This window comes from Pinus tabuliformis, chromosome 1_1 (genome assembly GCF_031772625.1).
Source record: "Pinus tabuliformis cultivar Carrire ecotype Pingquan chromosome 1_1, CPIR1, whole genome shotgun sequence".
NCBI classification, from domain to species: Eukaryota; Viridiplantae; Streptophyta; class Pinopsida; order Pinales; family Pinaceae; genus Pinus; species Pinus tabuliformis.
This window is the reverse complement of record NC_142297.1, coordinates 176,261,768-176,275,282: the sequence shown is the minus strand read 5'-3', so window position 1 is coordinate 176,275,282 and position 13,515 is coordinate 176,261,768.

Genomic DNA, 13,515 nt, shown 5'->3' with positions numbered 1-13,515 from the left:
TTTTTGCACAATTTCCATTCGCATGCATGCACTAATTACAATTAAATCCATAGATATTAAAGTTTAATCAATTGTAATAATGTAGCATCCTCAGAGTTTTAGTATAATATTGTTAGATCTATTGTGACAAACTGTCTAGTGGAATATCCACGATAATTTACGAATCATTTTATATCAGAGCATGTTTCTTTGTATATTTGTGGATATTTTTAGGGGAGGTCGATGGGGGCTAAAATCATAAAACCATAATCATGGCTGACGAATCTGTAAAAGAACCTCTTGATCTTGTAGAGGTGAGGTTTTTGCGCCTTGAACAACAAGTCATGGATATAAACCGCAATGTAAACCTCCTCATGACAACCCTTAGCAATAAGATGGGGATATTTGGAGGAGATGGGGATTTTAATACAAAAGAAAAATCAGGAGGGGTATCGAGAGATCGAGAAGATACAAAGAACAAGCTGAAGAAATAACCTAGAAAATATCAACCTTGTTCGAGTGTCGTGTGTTTGAAATGGAAGAAAAAGTCGATATCAAACCATACCACCATGAAATCAACACTTTGAAGCTGAACCACTAGTTGTAGAAACTGAAAGTTTATTTCAGCATCCATAAGATCGAGGGAAAAATATCTCATTCGCGCGACTGAAATTAGAGGGCCATGCACTAACTTGGTGGGAGAGCCACACAGAAACCCTGAGGTTGGAGGGAAAACCTCTAGTGGCAAAGTGGGAAGATTTCAAAACTATCATTAAGTCATAGTTTTATCCCATTGGGCACGTGGAGGACTAGTGGATCCGGTGGCATTAATGCAGGAAAAATATGGGCCAAAGGATGCAGGAGTAGACCAAAGAATTAAGAAAGATGGCTATAATGTTGGGTATCTCTCCAAAGAACCCATATTTACTCCTCAAGTATTTTGGGGTTCTGCACCTCCATCTATGTGATCAAGTGATGTTGTTCAATCCCAAATCGGTGGGTGAGGCTTATGTATAGGCACAATACCTAGATAACATAGGCCTCAAAAGAGCACAATCAAGTGGATCAAAGTAGAAGGAGCAACTTGAAGCTTCTAAGGAGGGGAGGAAGAAGCAAAAAGGGGGAAAAGATAAAAATATGGTAGCCACAACACACCGGTGCAAAGATCCTAGCAACCACTACAACCACTGTAACATTGATGGCCATACAAAAGAGAAGTGTTGGAAGATGCATCCAGAGCTAAACCCAAAGAATAAGAAGAAATATAATAAGAAGATGAATCTCATGGAAAATTATTCAAGTAACCATGTTAAAAGAATGTCAGACATGGATGAGAATATTGTATGTACATCATTGTAGAAGGATGTGAATCTGAGTAACCTTCAGCAATAAGAAGAGAAATAAATGACCAAACACTTCCATGTAAAGAAAGAAGTCAAGAAGACAAATTTGTATGCTCTGTTTGACTCAAGATCGTAGACAAATCTCATTGCAATAGAGTTGGTCAAGAAGTTGGACTTGGAAGTCATGATCATCCAAACCCATATCCACTTGGATGGGTAAATAATGATATAGATCTGAAGGTAACAAAATAGTGCAAAATTAGATTTTCTATCAGTTTTGATTTTATTGATGAAGTAGATGTGGATGTGGTTCCCCTTGATGTAAGTGGAGTCATGTCTTGGAGTCCATACTTGTACATGTCTGATGAAATATTCATGGGGAGAGATAAACAGTACTAGCTCATCAAGGATGGAAAATTGTTCATCATCAATACACACAAAGGCGGTCAAAAATTTCACTAGTAAGTGCCAACCAAGCCAAAACATTGATCAGTTCCAACAAGAACTATTTTTTTATTGTTTTTAAGATAGTCATTCTGAAGAGGAGTCAATAATAGGTAAGGAATCTCTAGAGGGGTTTATTATGAAACAAAAACAACAATTGGAGGAGTTTTTAAAGGCACACACGGATGTGTTCCGAGAGCCTAAAGGGTTACCACCTAAGATAGAAGTGGTCCATGAGATTATTCTATTACTAGACTCCCCATTTCCAAATATTGGGCTACAGAGGAAGTTTGTTCTAGAAGCAAGTGAGGTGAAGAAATAGTTGCAGTAGCTGCTAGAACAGGGTGCCATTCAACCAAGTACATAACCATATGGGACACTCATCATCATTGTGTCAAATAAGGATGGGACTTGGCAGATGTGTATATATTACAGGGCATTGAATAAATCATGTTGAATAACATATACCCCCTGCCCAGGATATACGATATGCTACATCAATTACAACAAATAAAGTATTTCACTAAGTTGAACTTGAAGTCTAGATATCACCAGGTTTGAGTCAAAGAAGAATATACATGGAAGACCTCCTTCAAAACCAAGTAAGGTTTATACAAGTGGTTAGTTATTCCATTTGGCCTATATAATGAATGACCTACATTTATTATATTAATGAATGATGTATTGCGCCCTTTTATAGATTCATTTATTATTATATATTTGGATGATATACTAGTATATAGTGCTACCTGGGAGGAGCATTTGTCACATTTGACGCAGGTGTTGGAAACATTGAAGAAGTACCAATTGCTATCCAATCTCAAGAAGTGGGAGTTTGCGTAGTAGTCTTTAGTGTATTTTGGGTATGTGATTGGTGGAGGAGAACTGAAGATAGATCCTTCCAAGATGTAGGCCATCATGAAATGGTAGGTTCCTACTAATGTTTTTGAAGTCAGGAGTTTCATTGGGGAAACACAGTACCTGGGGAAGTTCATGGCCTCATTTTCAGCGGTATCAGCACCACTCCATGCCATAATAGCAAGTGACAAGAGTTTTTAGTGGGGAAAAGGTAAAAGAAGGGCTTTTGAAGAGCTAAAGAAGAAGATCATCCAAGCACCAATTTTGGCATTACAAAACTTGGAGAAACCCTTTAAAGTGGAGACAAATGTGAGTAGCTATGTTATGTGAGTTGTTTTGATGCAAGGAGGAAGGCTCGTTTGCTACCATTCTGAAGTATTTCATGGGGAAGTTCTTAATTACCCTACCTATGATAAGAAGCTTTATTCCATGGTGCAAGCTGTGAAGAAGTGGAAGCACTATCTGATGGGAAAGGAGATAGTAATACACAGATTACTAGCTGTTACAGTACTTGCAGGCCGAGAGTAAGCTACAAAAAACCGAGCATTACAAGTGGATGGAGTTTTTACAATAGCTTCATTTGGTGATCAAGCATAAGAAGGACAACACAAACAAGTTTTTCAATATGGCTTCAAGGCCACCCACATCAAATATTATATCTTTGGGAACTCTTATGCACATGCAGCCATTCACCCATGATGCATACAGAGAGGCATATTTAGAAGATGAGGACTTCAAGGAGGGGTATCAGCAGTTGTAGAGTCGGAGTCATGTGCATGATGGCGACAACACCGTTGAATACCATCTCTAGGATGGGTTACTCTACATGCTAGATAAGATATGTGTTCCTAAAGGTGAGGATTTTAAACTGATTAGAGAGTCTCACTCCTCCAAGGTTGTAGTGCACCTTGGTGTAGGGAAGACCATGGCTAACTTGTAGAGGTATGTGTATTGGCCCAAGATGCAAGAGCAGGTATCTTGGTTCATAAGGGGATGCATAATTTATTGTACCAGGAAGCGTATCAACATGAAACAAGGTCTATATCATTCCTTACATGTACCTACTTGTCCATGGGAAAGCATTTCCATGGACTTTGTGGGAGGTTTACCGATAGAAGGGAAGGGACATGACTACCTGTTCATGGTAGTTGACATGTTCAGCAAGATGTGTGTTATGATGCCCTGTAAAAAGACCATCAATGGACAAGAAGCAACAAACTTATTCTTTGGACATGTCTCGGTGCATTTTTGGATACCAAAGAGCATCATGTCAGATAGGGACACAAGGACTACATTGTGGGAGAATATGAACACAGAGTTGAAGAGATCTACAACATTCCATCCATAGACAGATGGGCAGACAAAATTAGTAAATAGGAATTTCATGTAGCTTCTGAGGGGATACAACCAGAAGCATCCGAAGACCTAGGATGAAAATTTGGTAAATATACATCATTCTTATAACACAACAGTCCACACTTCTATAGGAATGTCACCATTTGAGACTTGTTTTCAATATTTCCCACCTTCACCTTTGGATATTTCATATGTGCAGCAAGGAGGAGTGAGGGAAGATCCTACAAGAGATGCTTTGAGGGTTGAAACATTTATAGAGAAGATCATACAGATCCATCTACAAATATAGGAAACATTGTAGAACTATAAGTCCATGCATGATCAACACAGAACAAATAAATCATTCAAGGTGAGAGAAAGAGTATTGATATAGTTGAACAAGGAGAGGCTACAGGGGCCTAGTAAGAAAATCATGGCTTTGAGGTATGGTCCCTTTGAGATACTGGAAAAGGTGGGTGATAATTCCTATCGACTTAGTTTACCACCATATATGCACATTTACTCGGTTGTGAATGTAGAGAATTTGAAACTCTATGAGCCTTCCATGCTAGATCACGAAGACGAACATGTCCTACCTTATGCGGAGGATTTGGAACCAGATGCTCAGGAAAAGTTGACAGAAGATACAGTTTTACAGAAGAGGTCCAAAACTACAAGACAGGGGCAGCATGACATTTGGCATATGAGATTGAAGGGACAGGTTCTAGGTAAAGCTAAACGATACACTAGAGAGAAGGTGGAGGAAAAATTTCCTCACCTCATTCAGTAGAAGCTTTTGGGGACCAAAAGCCTCCCAAAATGGGGAGGTGTGATATGGATTGGATCACTATATTGTTTTCATCCTTCTCGATGCATTTGGAGTAGAAAATGTGGGGGAATCAATTGGTGGGTCCCAGTTTGGCAAAACGAGGGCTGAAACCTTCCAGGATCATTTTGAGGCATCATATGACTTTTTTTGGGGGTAAAAAATTCCACTTTAGTGTCGCACATTTCCATGTTTTTTTACACACAAAGACCTTTCCAACGACTCAAGAAGCACGCCAATCAAAGTCTATATGCAAATGTTATTCTACTCAGAAGTTGAACTTCCTATTTTCGCACCTATAGTTTGGGAGGATGCCGTATCAGCCCCCATTATTCATGGAAAACAGGATAGCCACATGTTTGTGATGTAAAATACTCTAGAAGAGTCTATTTTTTAACTCTAGTTAAGAGTTGATGTAGTCAAACTTAACCACTAGTAGGCTACCGAGTTGTGTTATAACCAGACCACTAGGAGGAAGATGCATTCCATTATTTCTAGATAATTTCGTTCCATGGCTAAGTAAAGATAGCCAAGAGAGATACGAGATAGAGCACACAAAGAGGATTTGTGCACTATAGCAGTCCACAAGCCACAAGCATTACTTCTTTGTACCTGCAATCATATTTCCAGACAGAGAAAGAGAGTGAAGCGTCCTCACCTTCCAGTTGTGTTTTCTCCTGAAAGGGTTTCCCAGAGAGTATATCTTGTGTATTGCGTGTGTGTGCTCATTTTTTCATTCTCTACTTTTCTGCATAATTTCCATTCGCATGCATGCACTAATTACAATTAAATCCACAAACATTAAAGTTTAATAAACCATAATAATGTATAATTTTAAGAGTTTTAGTATAATATTGTTAAATCTATTGTGATGAACTGTCTAGTGGAATGTCCATGACAGTTTAAAAATCACTCCACCTTTCTATCTATATATGCCTCTCTCTCTCTCTCTCTCTCTCTCTCTCTCTCTCTCTCTCTCTGTGTCTATATATATATATATATATAAAGCTTTGTCCTGCAACTCTATTGATTATCTCCCTCCCTCTCTCATTCTCTCTCCCCCTTCTCTCCATCTCTCCTTCTTTCTCTTTCTATCTTAACCCAAACATACACACACTCTCTCTCCATGTCTCTCTCTCTCTCTCTCTCTCTCTCTCTCTCTCCACCTTTAACTCTCTATATGTCTTGAACTTCTTCCTTCTCTATGTTTTCCTCCAACTCCATCTCTCAATCTCCCTCCCTTTCTCTAAGACTCTCTCATGCTCTCCCTCTCTCCATATTTGTGTCCCCCTCAATCTCTCTTACCCTTCTCTCCCACTCTCTCTCCTCTATATTTCAAAAATCAAAATACTTTGACAATTAAAATATTATATCTAAATAAATTTTTAATTTTGATGTCATACAAAAATTTATTTTTTTTATATAATACATATTTAAAATGCAATATTTCAAATATGAGTTGTCCATTCATCTGGAAGGAAAATGATAATTTTCCACAGAAATATTGTCTAAAATTTTCCAAAATATTAATGGTCTAGCTACATCCATCAGAGATACATAGAGTGCTCCATATTGTCTGTTATACTCCTATACCAATAGGTGTCATATTTCATGATTGAATTGTTGAGCTCTGTAATATGTTCATTCCTTTCCTTGTTGCAAAGGTTTTCCATATTATCAAAAAAAAAATCAAAAAATGTAAAAAATGTAAAGAGGGTATGCCTTAAAAGAAAAATCAAAGGGTAAAAAGAATAAAATGGTCAAAAAAGTGAAAGAAATGAACCCCAAGCAAAGAAAGACCAGGAAAGTGTGCAAGTCCAAAATGCCACTACTTTTTATTTTCTGTAATAAGAAACTATGTGCAGCTCGTTAAACTTTTGCCACAATTGATGAATGGCCAAACAGCTTAATCTTGTGTTAGTTCATATTTGAATTTCCTGTTTTAGAGATAGAGAATAAAATCTGACCAAACTGTTTAATCTTGGCAGATAAGTAGATAGGTAGAGTGAATAAAAAGGAGCTAAATAGTTAAATCTGAGCCCTTGGATGTAATAAGTGCAGACTTCGGTAGGCTTGCCATGCAAAGAAAAGAAAAGTTGATGAGGGTTTGCCAGTCTAAGTGCACCAAATTAAAGAAGGAAAAAATGCTAGGACTAAGGTAGGCAAGGTAGGTAGATTGTTGTTGCAGAATGATACTTGTGATAGATTATGTCTCTAAATGTGTTAATCTTTATCTCTATCACAAGTTCCAGGAAGATATTATACTTGATGTAGCTCAAGCGAGGCAAGGTTGAATAACTAACTCCCCTTCATATTTTTCCTAATCATTCACTAATTTCCACAAAGTTTAAGATCTGTTCTTAATATCACTCATAAACCACTTCATTTCATTTCATAAACTCATTTCCTTAAGTAAATCCCTACTTTATTTGGGAAAATACATAAGGTCGCCTACAAACCCCTTTTTCCCCCCTTTAGCCTAAGTTTTAATGTAAAATTTCAAACATTGGCTTAGCGCTTTATTATTTCATTTCATATTAACTTCTAACTATTATTATATAAATTCCGAAAACATTAACCCATTCCCCGTATTATATTATTATATTAAAAAACCCCAAATATTATTTAATCCCGCCCTCGGTTGAATACGACCATAAACACTTATTATTTAAATACCATAAAATAAAACCCTCCTCGTATTATATTATTATATTAAAAAACCCCAAATATTATTTAATCCCGCCCCCGGTCGAATACGACCATAAACATTGTTTAAACAGGGATTAACAGATTTATTATAAATTCATTAATAACCTTTCCCCACCATGACAACCGGGATTAATTAACCATCCGGGTTAATTAATAACCAAACCCCGCAGACCAATCACATCACCCCGATGCGATTAAACGTGTTTAAATACATCGGGCCCGCACAGCTTAACGTCCCACCATCTCCAACGATCTTCCACCGTCTGATCCCTGTCTCACCATCCGACGGTTGACATACATATCGCGACCCCCCTCCCGACCGCGCATTAACTCGCAGGGGCCCGGTGGTTTTCCTCTGTACCAAATCCACGTGTCACCTGTTCAGCCTGCTCGCTCACCCTCTGTCCGAAACCACTCAGCCCCAAAAGCGGTGCGGGCAAAACTGCTTACCACCCTTTGCTGACATCATCTGCCACATCATCCATGATTCTGCTGACATCACTCCCCTCCACTGACGTCATCCTCCATACAACTTACATCATCCTCCCGATTAAATGAAAAAGACCCGCCAACCTTCATTTTGTCAAAAAAATGATAAAAAGCTATTTTTGTTGTAATGCTCTTCGCCCCGCGCTCTCCTGCAAACAATGACCTGCTTCAGTTACAAACAGGCACCCGACTAGAAAGACTACAATGACAAGCTTGCAGCCACACAACCTGCATTGTACGGTTTTCATCTTTAACACAGGTACCATTTAAAGTTTTCTCAAAGAATTAGCTATTGGCACATCCCTTGCTGGAACTTCTCAGCAATATTCAAGCGCAGAACAACCTACAATATCCCAACCATAGAGGGGGTTGTTTACCATATTGAGTTATTTACCAGACATCGATGAGCAGGGGTCAAAACAGGTTGAAGAATATCAGATTAGTTAAAGAGTATCAGTAAGAATAGGGCAGCCAGAATAGAGTTACTGAAGAAGATAGCTGCCAGTCGAATTATAGGGCCTGCCTCCAACACATTCAACAAAAACAGGACCAGCACAACATCAGTTCATCTTTTCCCTATTTTCAAGGCTAGTTGTTTCTATTTTTCTTGTAAACTATTTTTAGTTGTCCTATATTATCTCACAACTGTTATGAGATATTTGTTGTACAATTTGTTGCATAAATACCCCCTCCATTAGAGTATTGAGGGTGGATTCCTAGAATTTGTTGTAATATTGATTTTTTGGAATAAAGAGATGTTGGAATCAACTATTGCATGGCTTACTCGATGAAGAATTGAAGAAGAGGACTTGTCACAGACTTCTTGAATCAACCACCGGATCAATAAGTCCTCTATATCTTGCGTTTTAAAGTTTTCTTAGTTTATTATATCATCTGTGTTTCAAAATCTGAATGATAAAGAAAGGATTAATTTCAGAATATGCTTGATTGCACTCTATTTTCAGTCATTATTATTCTCTGTGTTTTCTTCAGAATTCGGATAAGCAGTGAAATCTTAATTTCTCCTGTTTCCTAATTCTTTCATGTTGATTATTTGCTAAAGAATACTTAACTGCTCCTTATTAGTAATCATCCAAATTTCCCTCTTTAAATAGGTTGAAGGATCCTTAACTGCCCTTCACCCAATTGGAGCCCATTCCATCTGTTTCAAGTCTTCATTTGTTCCCTGTTTGACTACCTTGCTTTGTGAAACCATCCTCTATTAAGAAACCAAATCCAGAAAGCCATCTTCTTTGACTCCATTAGCCCAATGGACTTAACTACTCTGTCTTACCTCTTTGTTCTATTGAATCTCAACACCCAAACTCAAACACAACTCTTGAACTTCATAACTAGCCTAATACCTTTAAAAACAAAGCTAAATCATAAAGAGAGAGCCCTCTCTAGATACAGATTGGCTAGATTTTGTATCTAAAAGATTGGTTTGTGGTCACCTCGGCCTCCTTTCCCTTCTTACAACTTCTGGGAAAACCTGAGTGATAACATCGTCCAATTGAGATTTTTTAGGTTTTATTTCATTAGGTAGCTTTAGGTTATGATTACTTCATGATTTTTTAAAAATATTATATATTTTACCATGTTAGATCTATAGAAAAATTAGGTTAAATAAAATTAACATATTGAGTAAGTTTGTATGACTCTTTTTGTGTTAATGACTCTTTTATTGATGCCTATGATGTATATTAACCACATTTCTTAATGTGGTTGTGCTAGTATATATTATAATATTACAAATTTTATATTATATTAAAGTTAAAAATAGTATATTAATCCAAAATTAATAAGTTCAATATTAACATTAAAATATATTGATATTAATATCAGATTTCATAATTTAATTTAATAATAATAATAATGATTTTTTAATATTAATATTAAATTTGATAAGGTTTCTACTAAACAACTATTAAGAAGAGTATAAATTAGCTGGCTTGACCTACTTACTTAGCGATAAATCAACCCTAACCTCCACTAGTTCATTCTCATTGTCACTTAAGACACTTAATGACTTGATCATGATTTAATGGCTTAATGGGTGGATGACTCACATATCTTGTTTGTCTCTTTATGGAAAACATCCATTGCATACAAGTCATTAATTTTTTTTATGAAGGCTTGATCAAGCTATATAGCTTGATCGAGCCACAACCCTCTATCGAGCCCCTATTAACCATGTATATGGCGAGGTTGAAGTTTTACAAAACTCTCAATCGAGCTATTTTAATATGATATTTAAGCACTCAATCGGGCACTTTAAGTGCTCAATCGAGCCTCTAAAGTCCTAAAATCCACAATTTCAGCACCCCTTCTATAAAATTTCATGCAACACCATTTTGTACCCTAGCAGACTTAGGGAAAAAATTGTCCTTAGGTGGCAGTGTTGATCATGTTGGATTCATGAAGGAATCCTATATCCAATGGCATATGAGTTTTACATTTTCGAATTCATTTGATATTTTTCATATAATTTATTTTAAGCATAATGATCGAAATTGTTTTGAACAATTTTAAAGAGGTTGAATAAAAAATCAATATAAAAAAATATAAAAAAAAAAAACTTCAAAAAATACCACTATCTTCGTTTACGTGTCCTCTTGAAAATCATACTCCTGGTTTTTCAATTTCTTTAAATACTTGAAAAAAGCCTTACGTGAATACATGTGTCTACAAAATGCAATTGAAATATTACTTTGCTAACTTCGGAAAATAATAAAAAAATATAATTTTGCATACTTTTTTTTTATGAAAAACTTATCTCTTTCCGTGTAGATCATGCTCGTATATCTATCTATCTATATATATAATTTTTATTTTTTTAATTACACATTTTAGACTAAGTTATGCTACGTGAACACAAGCATACCTCTTAAGAGGTGTGAAATTTTTCAAGGAGAAGCATTTCATTTAATGGAAAATTGGCGTATTATACAACACTAAATATTTTTGCAAAAAATATCAATATTACAAAAACATAATTCTCCACGATTTATATTTTTACTCTAAATCAAAATTCACAGTGCTTATATGAGTTTTGAGGGCTTCAATTTGATAAAAGAGGAAAACTTGAAATTTCATCGCCACATTTGGCCGAAAAGTGCAACCCATATTCATGCAATCACCCTTGAGCATATTTGTTATAAGTTTAACTATCTCCACAATTTTTTAGATAAACATGCAAAGGAAATTAATTTTACCCAAGAAAGATTAGACTTCCTTTTTAGTCCGAGGAAGAGGAATTTCCTAAATGGCTTGGACCCTCTCAGGGTCACTCCTAACCCCATGACATGATATTATATGACCGAGTAACTTACCTTTGGTCATAGAAAAAAAAAATTGGGATTCATTTACAAACCGTACCTCCTACACTTCTGAAATATGATTTCTAAATGTTTTAGATGCAATTCATCGGTTTGAGAAAATATGGTCATGTAATCTAAGTAGACAAAAATGAAATGATCTCTTTCATTTTCAAATGTGATGTCCATAACCTTTTAAAAGTGTCTCCCACATCCATAATCCCAAAGGTAATTTTTTGGTACATGAAAATTCCTCAAGGGGTAGTGAAAGAAGTTTTAAACATCTCCTTTCTATGTATTGCAATATGGTTATATCTAGAAATGTCGTACATCATAGAGATGTGAGTCATGCCCACTACTCTTTGCTAAGATAGAATCCATCGTAGGAAAATTATAATTTTCCTTTAGCAAAGCACAATTTAGATTTTTAAAATCCACATATAATCTAATTTTCTGTTCTTTTTACTAACTGGAATGAGATTGGCAACTCAGTCAAAATATCATAAAGGAAAAATTTTCTTATCATCTAAAATATTTTTAATTTCTTTCTAAATTGGTCGAAATAGGAGGATATTAATGTGCCTCAGTGTCTATCTCAAGAGGCTTAGTGCCTTCCTTCAAGGGTATTTGATGCTTGATTATGCTTCCATTGTATGTCTTTAAATCATGTAAGTCCAAAAAAATATGCCGAAGTACTTGGAGATAAGGTATATATATATATATATATATTCACTCACTATGGTTGAATTCGAGACAAATAAACTAGCTTGATTTTCCCTTCGTGGGCATTGTCTACCTATTTTATTTCTAAATTGATAGGTTTAAGAGTAGGATATGTGACTGTGTCATTGTGGTCAAATGTTTTTCTAGAGGAATGAGTCATTTAGGGATGTAATTATTCTTTAGTTGAAATTTTTCATGCTTTACTATCCTTGTCCTAAACTGAAAGGTATTAATGTCTATCTCACTATCCTTAGGTTCATCATCTATACACTACTTGGAAAACTCTGTTAAGAAACCAGCGCACAAAAAGATAGAAAATATAGATAAACGCCTTCAAAATAAGCCTCTTAGAGGGGGAAACCTCCTTTACATTACACAAATGAACAATTCTTGGATATACAAATGACAAGACCTCCTTTCTATATATAGGAGTCTAAGGGGTCATAATATAATCAGAGCCGAAATAACAATAATAATGTAAGGGCACAATAATAACAATAGTGGGCTTCTTTGGGGCACAATAATAATAATATGGGGACTACATGGGAACAAAAATATAATAAAGGGGTTGTACTAATAACAATAAGGGGTTGACCTTATAGAATTTGAAAATGGTTTATTTGATCTAAGAGTCGAGGAGCGTTGGGAACTCGACTGCTAGGGTTCTGACCAAATCTCAGACGGCGCAGTCTGCTCAGCTCAGAAATCCATCACGGACCTGACCTCTTTCTCTATCACTACTCAGCTATTCAGTGATGTATCGAAAGGCAAATGGACATTCCCCAGGGGGGGTTTCAACGCCCTCCCCCAAAGCAAGTAACCTATAGCACGGACCTGAACGGACGATTCTATTTGGTTCGGTCAATGAGGAAGTGATAAACAAGGAGATCCCACGACGAAATGAGCGCACTGAAAAAGACAGTCAGGGAGACAAGACAGAAGGAATACCTGGACGGATGAACAAACCAGAAGAAGCCCCGAAGGTTTCCTCGACTACTTGCAAACCAATAGCAACAGATCAGCCCAGAATAGAACTGTCGGGACTGAAAATAGAAGAACGAATCCAATATATGAGAGATCATGCCCTCATTGGGAAATTTATAGGGTTTTGGCCGACGGAAAAAGCCCTATACGGCTAGATTGTAGCGACGTGGAAGCCTAAAGGAGATGTGACTCTGCAGCTAGGCCCAAAAGGATTCTTCACTGTGATTTTCTTTTGCCTAGAAGACAAATACAGAATCCTGGTTGAAGGACCCTACTTCTTCAACTCAGCTGGTCTATACCTAAGGGAATGGATAGCCAGATTTAATCCGGACAAGGAAGACCTCACTTGGGCGCCAGTCTGGATAAGAATGTACTCACTTCCAAATGAATACTGGGATGAAGATATTCTCAAAGACATAGGAAATGGTCTAGGGGAATACATAAAGGCGGTAGAAGAAACAAAAATGCGAAGATATAGATCATATGCCCGCATCTACGTCTTCATGCG